Source organism: Carcharodon carcharias (genome assembly GCF_017639515.1).
Source record: "Carcharodon carcharias isolate sCarCar2 chromosome 36 unlocalized genomic scaffold, sCarCar2.pri SUPER_36_unloc_1, whole genome shotgun sequence".
Lineage (NCBI taxonomy): Eukaryota > Metazoa > Chordata > Chondrichthyes > Lamniformes > Lamnidae > Carcharodon > Carcharodon carcharias.
Window position 1 is genome coordinate 2,437,531 of NW_024470726.1, and position 16,015 is coordinate 2,453,545.

General features: G+C 51.8%; 1 long non-coding RNA gene across 1 annotated transcript in view; it reads left to right on the forward strand.

The window, feature by feature from the left end:
- LOC121274360 overlaps positions 1-14,616 on the forward strand; it is a 32,194-nt gene extending 17,578 nt beyond the window's left edge. The window contains exon 3 of the long non-coding RNA XR_005942249.1: positions 14,083-14,616. This is a non-coding gene — a long non-coding RNA (uncharacterized LOC121274360). The remainder of the gene's footprint in view (positions 1-14,082) is intronic.
- Positions 14,617-16,015: the final 1,399 nt, after the last annotated feature.

The following is a 16,015-nucleotide window of genomic DNA, read 5'->3' on the forward strand; positions in this document are numbered from 1 at the left end:
GAAATAGTTTCTCTCTAAATAATCACCCCTCGTATGAATTTTTGAAAGTGTTGTCAGGTTAGGTGACTATGCAAAGTTTGAATTAAAGGCCTCCGGGGAAGTTGCTAAGTTACCCAGGTTATATGGAAGAGGTTGAGGGAAATTCCCTCCGAATAATTAGTCCGGGAGTGCTTTGTTTTATTCTCATACCTGCCATTCTGCAACTTCCTGCTCAAAACTCTGCCCCCACCCCCGACGCAAACTCGGAAGGCACCCACGCCAGAGGTTGAGCTATTTTAGTGACTGGACTGCCACCAGTCCACCTGCTGCTGATACCCTGACCCACGTCTTTGACCTCGACTGTCCCCATCGCTGTCCAGCACAGAGGTGCACCTCCCTCCCTCTACAGCTTCACCTCAGTCCGAAACTCCGGTGCCCAACCGCCTCCCCGTGTCCTACCTCGCACCGAGTCCCCGTTCATCCATCTCCTCCCACCCCCCTCCCCCAACACTGACCTCGCTGACCGCCGCTGCCTCTCGCGGTCCGACAGCCCCTCCATTTCAAAACTCAATCTCCATCCTGGTTTTCAAAGCCCGCCTTGGCCCCTCCCTGGCCGGGGTTTTCCGGTCAAGGCGGTGGGGGGGTGGGGTACAGTGAGCCCTTCAACCCCCCTGTCACGGTCAGGGGAAGCTGAAAATCCCATAACCTCCTCCAGTCACTGCACGCCTCCCTATCACTGTAACCTCCTCCAGCCCCTACACCCCTCCCTATCTCTGTAAACTCCTCCAGTCCCTACACCCCTCCCTATCTCTGTAAACTCCTCCAGTCCCTACACCCCTCCCTATCTCTGTAACCTCCTCCAGTCCCTACACCCCTCCCTTTCTCTGTAACCTCCTCCAGCCCCTACACCCCTCCCTATCTCTGTAACCTCCTCCAGCCCCTACACCCCTCCCTATCGCTGTAACCTCCTCCAGCCCCTACACCCCTCCCTATCTCTGTAACCTCCTCCAGCCCCCTACACCCCTCCCTATCTCTGTAACCTCCTCCAGCCCCAACACGCCTCCCTATCTCTGTAACCTCCTCCAGCCCCTACACCCCTCCCTATCTCTGTAATCTCCTCCAGCCCCAACACCCCTCCCTATCTCTGTAACCTCCTCCAGCCCCTACATCCCTCCCTATCTCTGTAACCTCCTCCAGCCCCTACACCCCTCCCTATCTCTGTAACCCCCTCCAGCCCCTACACCCCTCCCTATCTCTGTACCCTCCTCCAGCTCCTACACCCCTCCCTATCTCTGTAACTTCCTTCAGCCCCTACACTCCTCCCTATCTCTGTAACCTCCTCCAGACCCTACACCCCTCCCTATCTCTGTAACCTCCTCCAGTCCCTACACTCCTCCCTATCTCTGTAACCTCCTCCAGCCCCTACACCCCTCCCTATCTCTGTAACTTCCTCCAGCCCCTACACCCCTCCCTATCTCTGTAACCTCCTCCAGCCCCTACACCCCTCCCTATCTCTGTAAATTCCTCCAGCCCCTACACCCCTCCCTATCTCTGTAACTTCCTCCAGCCCCTACACCCCTCCCTATCTCTGTAACCTCCTCCAGCCCCCTACACCCCTCCCTATCTCTGTAACCTCCTCCAGCCCCCTACACCCCTCCCTATCTCTGTAACCTCCTCCAGCCCCTACACCCTCCCTATCTCTGTAACCTCCTCCAGTCCAGACAACCCTCCGAGATCTCTGCGCTCCTCCAATCCCGGCCTCTTGCCCATCCCCCGATTCCCATCGCTCCACCATTGGCGGCCGTGCCTTCAGCTGCCTGGGGGGGACCCTGAGCTCTGGAATTCCCTCCCTAAACCTCTCCCTCCCTCTCCTCCTTTAAGACGCTCCTTAAAACCGACCTCTCTGACCCAGCTTGTGGTCACCCCGTCCCTAATATCTCCTCATGCGGCTCATGCTTTATAACGATGCTGTGAAGCACCTTGAGGTCGTTTTTAAAGGGTGACAGGCGACAGGGGCTATATGAATGCAACTAGTTGACTGCTGTGTGTGCGTTGCCTTGATGACAAGGCCTACTCTGATGCGTATGTTTGAGAGGCCTCCCCCCCACTAGGCCTCCGTAGTAGGCCCGAGGCTCACTTGGGCAGAGCTGAGGTGGTATCTGAGGTTAATGAGGGTGTGGGCGGGGGAGCGGGCAGGGAGGGTGTGAAATATCTGCCAGTGAAACTGGATCTGTGAGTAATGAAAATCGGACTTCAAAGAAGTCAGCTTGCTTATGCACCTGGGCCTCTCCACAAAAGCAGACACAATGGCATTTCTTTTTAAGTGTGTATTTCGTTGCTCCTTTGAAAAATGATTCCCCCCCCCCCACTCCCCGCCCTGATCGCTGTTTCGTTCCACAGAAGCCAGGAAACAAGTCTTTTCTCCCTTCACGTCACCAACTGGGATCCGGACGTTTTCCGAATCCGCTATTGCCTCTCGAGTGGAGGCTCTTCTCCCCTGTGTCTGGATTCGCGCCATCCCCTGTGTCCAGCCCCCTACACCCCTCACTATCTCCGTAAACTCCTCCAGTCCCTACACCCCTCCCTATCTCTGTAACCTCCTCCAGCCCCTATACCCCTCCCTATCTCTGTAACCTCCTCCAGCGCCTACACCCCTCCTTATCTCTGTAACCTCATCCAGCTCCTACACCCCTCCCTATCTCTGTAACCTCCTCCAGCCCCTACACCCCTCCCTATCTCTGTAACCTCCTCCAGCCCCTACACCCCTCCCTATCTCTGTAATCTCCTCCAGCCCCTACGCCCCTCCCTATCTCTGTAACCTCCTCCAGCCCCTACACCCCTCCCTATCTCTGTAACCTCCTCCAGCCCCTACACCCCCTCCCTATCTCTGTATCCTCCTCCATCCCCTACACCCCTCCCTATCTCTGTATCCTCCTCCATCCCCTACACCCCTCCCTATCTCTGTAACCTCCTCCAGCCCCTACACCCCTCCCTATCTCTGTAACCTCCTCCAGCCCCTACACCCCCTCCCTATCTCTGTATCCTCCTCCATCCCCTACACCCCTCCCTATCTCTGTAACCTCCTCCAGCCCCTACACCCCTCCCTATCTCTGTAACCTCCCCCAGCCCCTACACCCCTCCCTATCTCTGTAACCTCCTCCAGCCCCTACACCCCTCCCTATCTCTGTAACCTCCTCCAGCCCCTACACCCCTCCCCATCTCTGTAACCTCCTCCAACGCCTACACCCCTCCCTATCTCTGTAACCTCCTCCAGCCCCTACACCCCTCCCTATCTCTGTAACCTCCCCCAGCCCCTACACCCCTCCCTATCTCTGTAACCTCCTCCAGCCCCTACACCCCTCCCTATCTCCGTAACCTCCTCCAGCCTCTACACCCATCCCTATCTCTGTAACCCCCTCCAGTCCCTACATCCCTCCCTATCTCTGTAACCTCCTCCAGCCCCTATAACCCTCCGCGATCTCTGCGCTCCTCCAATTCCGGCCTCTTGCCCATCCCCCGATTCCCATCGCTCCACCATTGGCGGCCGTGCCTTCAGCTGCCTGGGGGGCCCTTGAGCTCTGGAATTCCCTCCCTAAACCTCTCCCTCTCTCTCTCTCTCTCTCTCTTTACTCCTTTGAGACGCTCCTTAAAACCGACCTCTCTGACCGAGCTTTTGGTCACCCTGTCCCTAATATCTCCTCATGTGTTTCGGGGTCAAATTTGGTGTGATAATCGTACCGTGTGGACATTTACGAAAAACGGTGCTATGTAAATGCAAGTTTCTGGGTTCTCTTTGGTGCCTGATTGTAAAGTGTTGGCAAGTTTGTTCAGCTCAGACATAACAGCCCTCACTCGATGCGCCTGCACACTTTCCACTCCCTGTGTAGTGGCCCCGGGAGACAGAGTCCCTGGGCTAGAGTTAGGCTGCGGCCCTCTGCAAAGGCCCTTGACATTAAGCAGCTCCAGTGTGGGCTGTTGACGGTGCCTCGGCCTTGAACCCATCCACAAAACAGCTCGGTCATGCGCCAGAAGAACTGAGGAGCATTTTCATACAAAAATAGCTGAAACTGGCTGCAAGGAGAACTAGTTTCGACTTGCCTTCATTGTTCTCTGTCGCTAAGCAACACAAAGCATGGGGTTTGATCACGTAAGCCAAGAATGCACAACATGACTAGGCCTCTACTAGTTACCAGCAGCCTAACAACCCCCGTGCTCCTATATATTGGCTCTGGGAAAAACCAGTCAGGTTTTACCATGAAATGGACGCCATTTCTGTCCTCTTAACCCAGAATCAGAATTTTAAATGCGACTCCCATTGCCGAGTGCCATTCCTCGTTATCTCCTTCAATTCGATTCGAGAGATGGGGCTCGGTCGTCTCTTTAGAAAAGAGAGGCTGGGCCCGATCGAGGTCGTTAAAATTCTGAAGAGGTTCAACAGGGTCAACGTAGAGATGTTTCCACTGGTGGAGGGGAGGCCAGGACAAGGGGGGGGCCACCAATATAAGATGGTCACTAATAAACCCAATAACCACCCCAATTTGTATTTATGTCATGCCAGGAGGAGCATCCAAACATAATTGGAAACCAAGCCATACCTAGCACAAAGGAAGATGGTTGTGGTTGTTAAGGGTCAATCATCTCAGCTCCAGGACATCACTGCAGGAGTTCCTCAGGGTAGTGTCCTCGGCCCAACCATCTTCAGCTGCTCCATTAATGACTTTCCTTCCATCATAAGGTCAGAAGTGGGGATGTTCGCTGATGATTGCACAATGTTCAGCACCATTCGCAACTCCTCAGATACTGAAGCAGTCCATGTCCAAATGCAGCAAGACCTGAACAATATCCAGGCTTGGGCTGACAAATGGTAAGTAACATTCACGCCGTACAAGTGTCAGGCAATGATCATCTCCAACGAGAGAGAATCTACCCCATCACCCCTTGACATGCAATGGCATTACCACCACTGAATCCCCCACTATCAACATCCTGGGGTTTATGATTGACCAGAAACTGAACTGGACCAGCCATATAAATACTGTGGCTACAAGAGCAGGTCAGAGGCTGGGAATCCTGCGGTGAGTAACTCACCTCCTGACTCCCCAAATCCTGTCCACCATCTACAAGGCACAAGTCAGGAGTGTGATGGAATACTCCCCACTTGCCTGGATGAGTGCAGCTCCCACAACACTCAAGAAGCTCAACAACATCCAAGACAAAGCAGCCCCGCTTGATTGGCACCCCATCCACAAACATTCACTCCCTCCACCACCGACGCACAGTAGCAGCAGTGTGTGTACCATCTACAAGATGCACTGCAGCAACTCACCAAGGCTCCTTTGACAGCACCTTCCAAACCCACGACTTCTACCATCTAGAAGGACAAGGGCAGCAGACACATGGGGAACACCACCACCTGCAAGTTCCCCTCCGAGCCACTCACCACCCTGACTTGGAAATATATTGGCCGTTCCTTCACTGTCGCTGGGTCAAAATCCTCCCTAACAGCACGGTGGGTGTACCTACACCACAGGGACTGCAGCAGCTCAAGAAGGCGGCTCACCCACCACCTTCTCAAGGGGCAATTAGGGATGGCCCAGCCGGAGATACCCACATCTCACAAATGAATATGTAAAATCAGAAAATGCTGGAAAAACTCAGCAGGTCCCGACAGTATCTGTGGAGAGGGAAACAGAGAGATAACGTCTCGAGTCTGTATGACTCCACTTCAGAGCTCGACTTGAAAGGTTAACTCTGTCTCTCTCTCTCCACAGACGCTGTCAGACCTGCTGAGCTTTTCCAGCATTTTCTGTTTTTATTTCAGATTTCCAGCACCTGCAGTATTTTGCTTTTATAATACACAGGGGCCTGGTTACTAAGTGCAACCTGTCAGGATCATATCGAAACCTAATTATTGGGGTGGGAGTGGGGAATATATCCAAAGGTTTGGAATTATACAGAATCAGAATACTGGAAAATAATTTTATCCCCACAATAAACTGATTGAATCCTTCGTCGTTGTTCTGCATTTCTATAGCACCAGTTCAAGAAGGTGGCTCACCACCCCCTTCTGAGGGGCAATTAGGGGTGGGCAATCAATGCTGGGCCCAGCCAGCGACACCCACGTCCCATGAATGAATAAAAAATATTAGGACAGGTGACCAGAAGCTCGGTCTAAGAGGTCAATTTTAAGGAGGTTTTATATGGAGAGAGAGAGAGAGAGAGAGAGGCGGAGAGGTTTAGAGAGGGAATTCCAGAGCTCAGGGCCCCCCCCAGGCAGCTGAAGGCACGGCCACCAATGGTGGAGCGATGGGAATCGGGGGATGGGCAAGAGGTGGAAATTGGAGGAGCGCAGAGATCTCGGAGAGTTGTAGGGGCTGGAGGAGGTTACAGAGATAGGGAGGGGTGTAGGGGCTGGAGGAGGTTACAGAGATAGGGAGGGTTGTAGGGGCTGGAGGAGGTTACAGAGATAGGGAGGGGTGTAGGGGCTGGAGGAGGTTACAGAGATAGGGAGGGGTGTAGGGGCTGGAGGAGGTTACAGAGATAGGGAGGGGTGTAGGGGCTGGAGGAGGTTACAGAGATAGGGAGGGGTGTAGGGGCTGGAGGAGGTTACAGAGATAGGGAGGGAGGGATGAGGCCATGGAGGGATTTGAAACAAGGATGATGGTTTTAAAATGGAGCTGTTGCCAGAGTGAGGGCTGGTGCAGGTCAGCGAACACGGTGGGCCGGGGGGTGAACAGGAACCTGGACACGGCGGCAGCAGAGTTTCGGATGAGCTGATGTGCAGGGAGTGTGGAAGATGGGAGCCGTGACAGAGCATTGGAAGTTCTGGAGGAGGCATGAACCCCAAGGGGAAGTCCGGAGAAACTCCTTGACCCAGAGAGAGGGGAGAATGTGGGACTCGCTCCCGCGGGGAGTGGGGAGAATGTGGGACTCGCTCTCGCGGGGAGCGGGGAGAATGTGGGACTCGCTCCCGCGGGGAGAGGGGAGAATGTGGGACTCGCTCCCACGGGGAGTGGGGAGAATGCAGGACTCGCTCCCACAGGGAGTGGTCGAGGTGAATCACAGAGATCGATTGAAGGGGGGGGGTGGGGGGGGAAGCTGGATAAACTCACGAGGGAGACAGAAATAGAAGGATATGGTGATGGGAGGGGGAGGGAGGAGGCTGGTATGAAGCAGAAACACCAGCACGGAGCAGAGGAGCCGAATGGCCTGTTCCTGTGCTGTAAGGTCTGTACAATTCGACGTAAATACATCTTTTAATACAAAACACGAGAAAAGGTTTTTTTTTAACCTCACCCACGCCCCTCGAGGTCATGAATAATCCATTCAGGAAATGAGATTCCAGGAATGTGTTGGTCCTGGTCACAAGTTACAAAGAAAAACTCCAATTCTCTGACTGTGTCCTGACGCTCAGCCAAGCGCTGTCATCTAACGCTGAAACAACAGCATTCCTAGAAAGTTCCAGAACAGAAATACGCCATTCAACCCATCAAGTCCGTACTAGCACTTCCCTCCATTGTTAACAGCACTATTTCCATTATTTTTAAATGTATTTCCATCCATTGTTTTATCTCTAGCTTTTAGCCTATTTCGATCCCTTCCCCACCCCACCCCACCCACCCCCACTAGGGCTATCTGTACCTTGCTCGTCCTGCTTTCTACCCTTAATTAGCACATTCCTTAGATAATATCACCACCTTCAATACCTCTTTGTCCTTCTGTCTGTGACATCTTTTGGTTATCTCCACCTATCACTGGCCCTCTATCCAGCTCTACCTGTCCCACCCCCCCTTAAACCAGCTTATATTTCACCTCTCTTCTATTTTTACTTAGTTCTGTTGAAGAGTCATACGGACTCGAAACGTTAACTGTGTCCCTCTCCGCAGATGCTGCCAGACCTGCTGAGTTTGTCCAGGTATTTCTGCGTTTGTTAACAGCACCCACTTGCATTTCTAAAACGCCTTGAACGGAGTAAAGCCTCACAAAGGTGCTTCACCAGAGGGTTATCAGAATTCGACCTTCAGGTCCAAAGTTAGGGATTTTCACGAGATGCAGTCGGTCGGTGAGGTGTCAGTTGTGGCTCAGTGCCCCGTTCTCTCTCTGTTCCCCCGTCTTGGAGTCAGAAAGTCCTGGGTTAGACGCCCCGCTCCAGGCACTTAACCACAAAATCCAGACCGACTCTACCAGTGGGAGGGCCGCACTGTCCAAGGGTCAGTACTGAGGGAGCGCCGCACTGTCGGAGGGTCAGTGCTGAGGGAGCGCCGCACTGTCAGAGGGTCGGTACTGAGGGAATGCCGCACTGTCGGAGGGTCAGTACTGAGGGAGCGCCGCACTGTCGGAGGGTCAGTACTGAGGGAGCGCCGCACTGTCGGAGGGTCAGTACTGAGGGAGCGCCGCACTGTCGAAGGGTCTGTACTGAGGGAGCGCCGCACTGTCGGAGGGTCAGTACTGAGGGAGCGCCGCACTGTCGGAGGGTCAGTACTGAGGGAGCGCCGCACTGTCGGAGGGTCAGTACTGAGGGAGCGCCGCACTGTCGAAGGGTCTGTACTGAGGGAGCGCCACACTGTCGGAGGGTCAGTACTGAGGGAGCGCCGCACTGTCGGAGGGTCAGTGCTGAGGGAGCGCCGCACTGTATGAGGGTCAGTACTGAGGGAGCGCCGCACTGTCGGAGGGTCAGTACTGACGGAGCACCGCACTGTCTTTTGCTTGAGACGTTACTCTGCCCCCGCAGGTGGATGTGAGAGATCCCAGGGAAGAAGAGCAGTGGGGGCGGGTGGGATTTCTCCCCACTGCCCTGGGGCCCAATATATATCCCTCAGCCAGGTGATGTGGGTCATTAGCACCCTGCTGTTTACGGAACTTCCATTTCCCCACCACACTTCACTGATAAAGCATTTTGGCAGGTGTGAGGTTTTGACAAGGAAAGCACAACATTACTGTTGACGCTGGTGGCTTCGCACCTCCCTATCTCTGTAACCTCCTCCAGCCCCTACACCCCTCCCTATCTCTGTAATCTCCTCCAGCCCCTACACCCCTCCCTATCTCTGTAACCTCCTCCAGCCCCTACACCCCTCCCTATCTCTGTAACCTCCTCCAGCCCCTACAACCCTCCGAGATCTCTGCGTTCCTCCAATTCTGGCCTCTCGCCCATCCCCCGATTCCCATCGCTCCACCATTGGCGGCCGTGCCTTCAGCTGCCTGGGGGGGGGGGCCCTGAGCTCTGGAATTCCCTCTCTAAACCTCTCCGCCTCTCTCTCTCTCTCTCTCTCTCTCTCTGCTCCTTAAAACCGGCCCCTTTGACCAAACCTTTGGTCGCCCGTCCCTAATATCTCCTCACGTAGCTCGGGGTCAGGTTGTATTTGATAACGCTGCTGTGAAGCACCCAGGGGTGTTGTACGGCCCAGAGGCGCTACTTCAAAGCGAGACGTGGTTGGCTCATGAACCAGTTGGACCAAGCTCTCAAACACTGGCCTGATTGGCGGGCTCCTCCGGTTGGGCTGTGCATCAGCCTGAAGCTGTGTGGTCGCCTCCCCTCCTGTCCTGTCGGCGAGACAAGTTTCAACCTCCCAGAAACAGAAACTGAAAGGGAAAAGAGCTGGTGAAGAAAATGATAAGTGCTTGGGCTGCCGGCCCTGTTGCTCCCCCCCTGTCTGTGTGGTGCTGCCAAGAGAAGCACGGTCGCTGCCCTCCTCTCTCGGCTGAGTTAACAGGGCCGCAGCCGGACCCTGTCCCCGAGCTCCCGACACCGCCCCCTCTCCCTGGCTCCTGCCCGAGCGCCGGTCAGGCTGTTCGCCAACCTTGGCGCCACACTTGGCCCTCAGGTCGGCCTCCGGCCCTCGTGCCCGCGCCGTCGCTAACGCTGCTCCTTTCTGCTTCCCGCACACCACCGCCCCCCCGTCCTGTCCTGGCTGATCGGCTGTGGAAGCCCTTGTCCGCCTCCCCTCCAGACTCAGGCTATCCCGACATCCTCCCCTCCAGACACCAGCTCCTCCGAAACTCCGCTGCCCCCCGCCCCCCAACCCGTGTCCTCACTCGCACTGAGTCCCCTTCACCTGCCAAACCACCCCCCCCACCCCGCTCGCTGACCCACACCGGCTCCCAGTCCAGCAACGCCTCCTTTTAACATTCTCGTTCTTGATTTCAAATCCTTCCATGGCCTCACACCCCCTCCCTACCTCTGTAACCTCCTCCAGCCACTACACCCCTCCCTATCTCTGTAACCTCCTCCAGCCCCTACACTCCTCCCTATCTCTGTAACCTCCTCCAGCCCCTACACCCCTCCCTATCTCTGTAACCTCCTCCAGCCCCTACACCCCTCTCTATCTCTGTAACCTCCTCCAGCCCCTACACCCCTCCCTATCTCTGTAACCTCCTCCAGCCCCTACACCCCTCCCTATCTCTGTAACCTCCTCCAGCCCCTACACCCCTCCCTATCTCTGTAACCTCCTCCAGCCCCTACACTCCTCCCTATCTCTGTAACCTCCTCCAGCCCCTACACTCCTATCTCTGTAACCTCCTCCAGCCCCTACACCACTCCCTATCTCTGTAACCTCCTCCAGCCCCTACACCCCTCCCTATCTCTGTAACCTCCTCCAGCCCCTACCTCCCCCCTCCCTCCCTATCTCTGTAACCTCCTCCAGCCCCTACACCCCTCCCTATCTCTGTAACCTCCTCCAGCCCCTACACCCCTCCCTATCTCTGTAACCTCCTCCAGCCCCTACACCCCTCCCTATCTCTGTAACCTCCTCCAGCCCCTACACCCCTCCCTATCTCTGTAACCTCCTCCAGCTCCTACATCCCTCCCTATCTCTGTAACCTCCTCCAGCCCCTACACCCCTCCCTATCTCTGTAACCTCCTCCAGCTCCTACATCCCTCCCTATCTCTGTAACCTCCTCCAGGTCGGGGGGGGGGCACAGGTTTGTAGTCATCGGTGAAAGGAACAAAAGTGACATGAGGGGGTAAAAGCATTTCCCTGCCTCCAGTGGTCAGGGTCCGAGAAGTACGGCCTGACAGAGCGGTGGAGGCAGGTTCAATCAGAGGAGGGAGTTTTCGGGAAGGAGTTGGACTGTTATCGGAGGAGGAGGAATACGCTGGGTGACGGGAGGAAGAAAGGTGACGAGTGGCTGGGCCTGGACGAATCACTCGTACGGAGGGCCGGCGCGGACACGACCGGCCGAGCGGCCCCCTCCTGCCCCGCAGCAATCCTGTGACCCTGGTCGACTCTGAACTGCCCTCTGACAAGGGCCTAGCAAACCTCACAGTTTATGGGCACTTTGGGTGGGCCAACAAATGCTGGTCTTGCCGGCGATGCCCCACATCCAATGAGAGCAGTCGTAGAAAAGTTGGGGGGGGGTAGTAGGGGGGAGAAAAAAAACAGAGGCGATGCCTCACACAGTCGAACAGCCACCCTGAAACCCAGGGGTGGGGGCAATTTTCTTTCTTTTTATGGTTTCCGGCAAATTCACCCCTTTTTTGGTGTATTACTGCCACCTGCTGTATCAGAGGAGAAAGTGCAATGGAAAAGGTTTTTTCAAAACTAAACTCCAAGCCTGTGAAATATAAAAAAGACTTTATGAGTCTCCCAATACCCAAATCTGGCTGGGAAAATACTGGCCGCTGTATCACACCGCAGACCCTTCTGATGTAAATTAGGCTGCCTAGTCCCCCTTTCGGCTGCACCCTTAGTTAGGCGTAATAAAACACTCTCCACCCATTGCAAGGAATCCTTCTCCACACTCCCGACACAAACCGTCAGCCTGTTTCCCTATTAAACACGGAGGCTTATTTAACCCGCACGTGCCCAGTCCTAATCCTGCTCATAATCACCTCATCCCTTCTGCACTTGCCAGTGAACTGGCTACATAGCCTCACATTGTTTTGGATCTGATATAAATGTCTTCCATTCTCTTCCTCATCCCACTTTTGCTGCCCTGGTGCATATCGTCTATCCTTAATAATAGATTTCATTCCATCTTCCCCAATGAAATCTCAACGTCTGGAGTCGAGTGATTTACTGAACTTTTAGCCCAACGAGCCTGCTGTCTCATTCCCTTACACCTTTATACCCACCGCAATGTCCGACTGCTGTAGGTTACACAATAAATGATAAACGTCAAAAAATAAAGTCCTGTCCGGACTTGGGACAACTTGATGGGATAGGCAGCGATGCTGACGGCGAATCTGAATAAATGACGACTCTCAATGGCTTTACCTCCGCCACCCACTCTAAAGCCAACACAATTACCGTCAATTCAACTGGAAAATACCGATAACCTTTTCGCAAGTTTAACTTTAAATTCAGGAATGAAAACAGCTGAGTCCTACCTTCCCTTTCCAGATCTTTGGAACCATCAGTGTGAAGTTGAGTAATCAGCAAACCAATTCTCACCTCTATATTCTTTTACAAAGCTAAGCAAAATTAAAACCTATGCTAATTCCTTTAAGTTTGTCCAGTGTTGTAAAATCAACAGTAAAAACAGAAATAGCTGGAAAAACTCAGCAGGTCTGACAGCATCTGCGGAGAGGAGGGGAACACAGTTAACGTTTTGAGTCCGTATGACTGGTCACCAGAGCTATTGAAGAGTCATACGGACTCGAAACGTTAACTGTGTTCCTCTCCGCAGATGTCGATGAAGGGTCATACGGACTCGAAACGTTAACTGTGTTCCTCTCCGCAGATGCTGATGAAGGGTCATACGGACTCGAAACGTTAACTGTGTCCCTCTCCGCAGATGCTGTCAGACCTGCTGGGTTTTTCCAGCTAGTTTTGTTTTTGCTTCAGATTTTCAAAATCCGCAGTATTTTAGATAAAAACAAAAAACTGCGGATGCTGGAAATCCAAAACAAAAACAGAATTACCTGGAAAAACTCAGCAGGTCTAGCAGCATCGGCGGAGAAGAAAAGAGTTGAAGTTTATCGAGTCCTCATAACCCTTCCACAGAACTGAGTGAATATAAGGAGAGGGGTGAAATATAAGCTGGTTTAATGTGGGGGGGGAAGAGAGAAGTTGGGGGGGGTGGTGTGGTTGTAGGGACAAGCAAGCGGTGATAGCAGATGCCTCACCGTCCAAGGACCCAAACACTCCTTTCAAGTGAAGCAGCATTTCACTTGCATTTCCCCCAACTTAGTCTACTGCATTCGTTGCTCCCAATGCGGTCTCCTCTACATTGGAGAGACCAAACGTAAACTGGGCGACCGCTTTGCAGAACACCTGCGGTCTGTCCGCAAGAATGACCCAAACCTCCCTGTCACTTGCCATTTTAACACTCCACCCTGCTCTCTTGCCCACATGTCTGTCCTTGGCCTGCTGCAATGTTCCAGTGAAGCCCAACGCAAACTGGAGGAACAGCACCTCATCTTCCGACTAGGCACTTTACAGCCTTCCGGACTGAATATTGAGTTCAACAATTTTAGATCTTGAACTCCCTCCTCCATCCCCACCGCTTTCTGTTTCTTCCCCCTTCCTTTTGTTTTTTCCAATAATTTATATAGATTTCTCTTTTCCCACCAATTTCCATTATTTTTAAATCTTTTATGCCCCCCCACCCCCACTAGAGCTATACCTTGAGTGTCGTACCATCCATTCTTAATTAGCACATTCGTTTAGATAATATCACCAAATTCAACGCCTCTGTGTTCTTTTGTCTGTGACATCTTTTGATTATCTGCTCCCATCACTGCTTGCTCGTCCCTACAACCACAACCCCCCCACTTCTCTCCCCCAAAGCCCCCGCCCCCCCACCACCTTAAACCAGCTTATATTTCACCCCTCTCCTAATATTCACTCAGTTCTGTCAAAGGGTCATGAGGACTCGAAACGTCAACTCTTTCCTTCTCCGCTGATGCTGCCAGACCTGCTGAGTTTTTCCAGGTAATTCTGTTTTTGTTCCGCAGTATTTTGCTTTTCTTGTAAAATCGGCCTCAGGTTGTTGAAAGCACCGGGGTGGAATTGCAGACCAGCGTGCTTGTATCTTATATTAAAAACTCTTCCACTGAAACCACTTACTCTTTTCCCAAATCATTTCCCTCTTCTTTGCGGCTGAGCTCCCCAACTATCTCGAAGGACACATTTGGTGAAATGATCTTTTTCTCTGCCCTGCCAGGTTCACCCAAAAATTCAAATCCACTCACCTTCTCAATTGAAGAGGCATTTTCCTAAAGCTACTACTGGAGAACGAATAAAAGCACCAGGACAAATTCTCAATGCTTTTGAGGCTGAATTACATCCAATTTACACCATAAGGTCGTTTTTTGCCGCTGATCCATATGATTGGGGAGCAGGCGATCACTGATCATATCGTTGCTTGATATATTCTTAATAAAGTTCCCTTATCTGCACCCCCCCCATCATATCCAGCAATACATCTCATTAAATTCATCACTTTTTTACACTTACTGACTATTAACATAAGAACAAGGAGTGAGGCCATTCAGCCCCTCAAGCCTGCTCCGTCATTTCATAAGATCTGATAGTAACCTGAAATCTGCATCCCATCTACTCCCCCGAGAACCTATCACCCCCTCGCTTGTTTACCAAGAAGCTATCCACCTCTGCCTTAAAAATATTCAAAGACTCTGCTTCCACCACCTTTTCAGGAAGAGAGTTCCAAAGACTCACGACCCTCTGAGAGAAAATATTTCACCCCTTCTCTGTTTTAAATGGACGACCCCCTTATTTTTAAACAGTGACCCCCAGTTCTAGATTCTCCCACAAGGGGAAACATCCTCTCCACATCCACCCTGTCAAGACTCCTCAGGATCTTAAATGTTTCAATCAAGCCGCCTCTTACTCTAAACTCCAGTGGATACAAGCCCAGTCTGTCCAACCTTTCCTCATAAGACAACCCGTCCATTCCTGGTATTAGTCTGGTAAACAATTGTTTCAATATGTCTTTTCCATGTGTTATGAAGAGATATTAATGTATATAATGTTATTGGAAATTATTTTAAATTGGGCTTGTAGTAGGTCTGTAGGTGTGAATGTGAGTGTGTAACTGGATTAAAGCCAGATAGCCTGGGCGATTTGATGTATAGTAGTTTTGAGATGTAAACAGTAAGGGTAGAGGATACATTTGCATTTTATTGAATAAACCATTCAAAGGCTGGGGGTGAAATCTTGCACCTAGCTAGCAGACACCAAGTAATATGTTTATAATACTAATAAAATTTGTACTTTGAAAAGGGTTTTATTGTTAGAAGAGGTGGAGTTCAAAGAGCCTGGCGATACAATGAGAATTTGCATTCAAAGGGAAGGCTAAGTATATCCAGAAAAGAGTTTTGTGTTTGGAAGTCAGAGGCATGAGATCTAAGCTGCCTGTGAGCCTACAGCTGTCTGCAAAGGGAACACATTGAAAGGGATAAAAACAAAAAAACTGCAGATGCTGGAAATCCAAAAAAAAAAACAGAATTACCTGGAAAAACTCAGCAGGTCTGGCAGCATCGGCAGAGAAGAAAAGAGTTGATGTTTCGAGTCCTCATGACCCTTCAAAAACTCAGTTCTGTTGAAGGGTCATGAGGACTCGAAACATCAACTCTTTTCTTCTCCGCCGATGCTGCCAGACCTGCTGAGTTTTTCCAGGTAATTCTGTTTTTGTTTTACATTGGAAGGGACCTCATTTTGAATTCGTGAGGTCAAGTGTGCTTTGCCTGGCGTCTGTTTAAAGTCTATGGGTTACTGTTGCCTTGGGGAAGATTTACCTTGGAGATTTGTTTAGAAGTTATTATGGTGGTAATTTGTAGAGATGTGCATGTGTTGAATTCCTTGTTGAGTCAATAAACATTTGATTTATGTTAAAAAAATAAACTTGGTGGGTGTGTTTCTGAATTCCGAACTGCATCTCAAAACATACCAGTTGAAAACATAGGTTGTGACAGTTGTTTAGGGTTTCCCTCTGGCATTTTAAATAACTCAACCTTTACCAAACTGCTGTGTCACAACACATACCAAAACCAAATCCCTGAAACAAACACCTCAATTGGTTTGAGATAGATAGAAAACATTACCACCCATGTTTTGAGGTTGGGGAACTATATAAA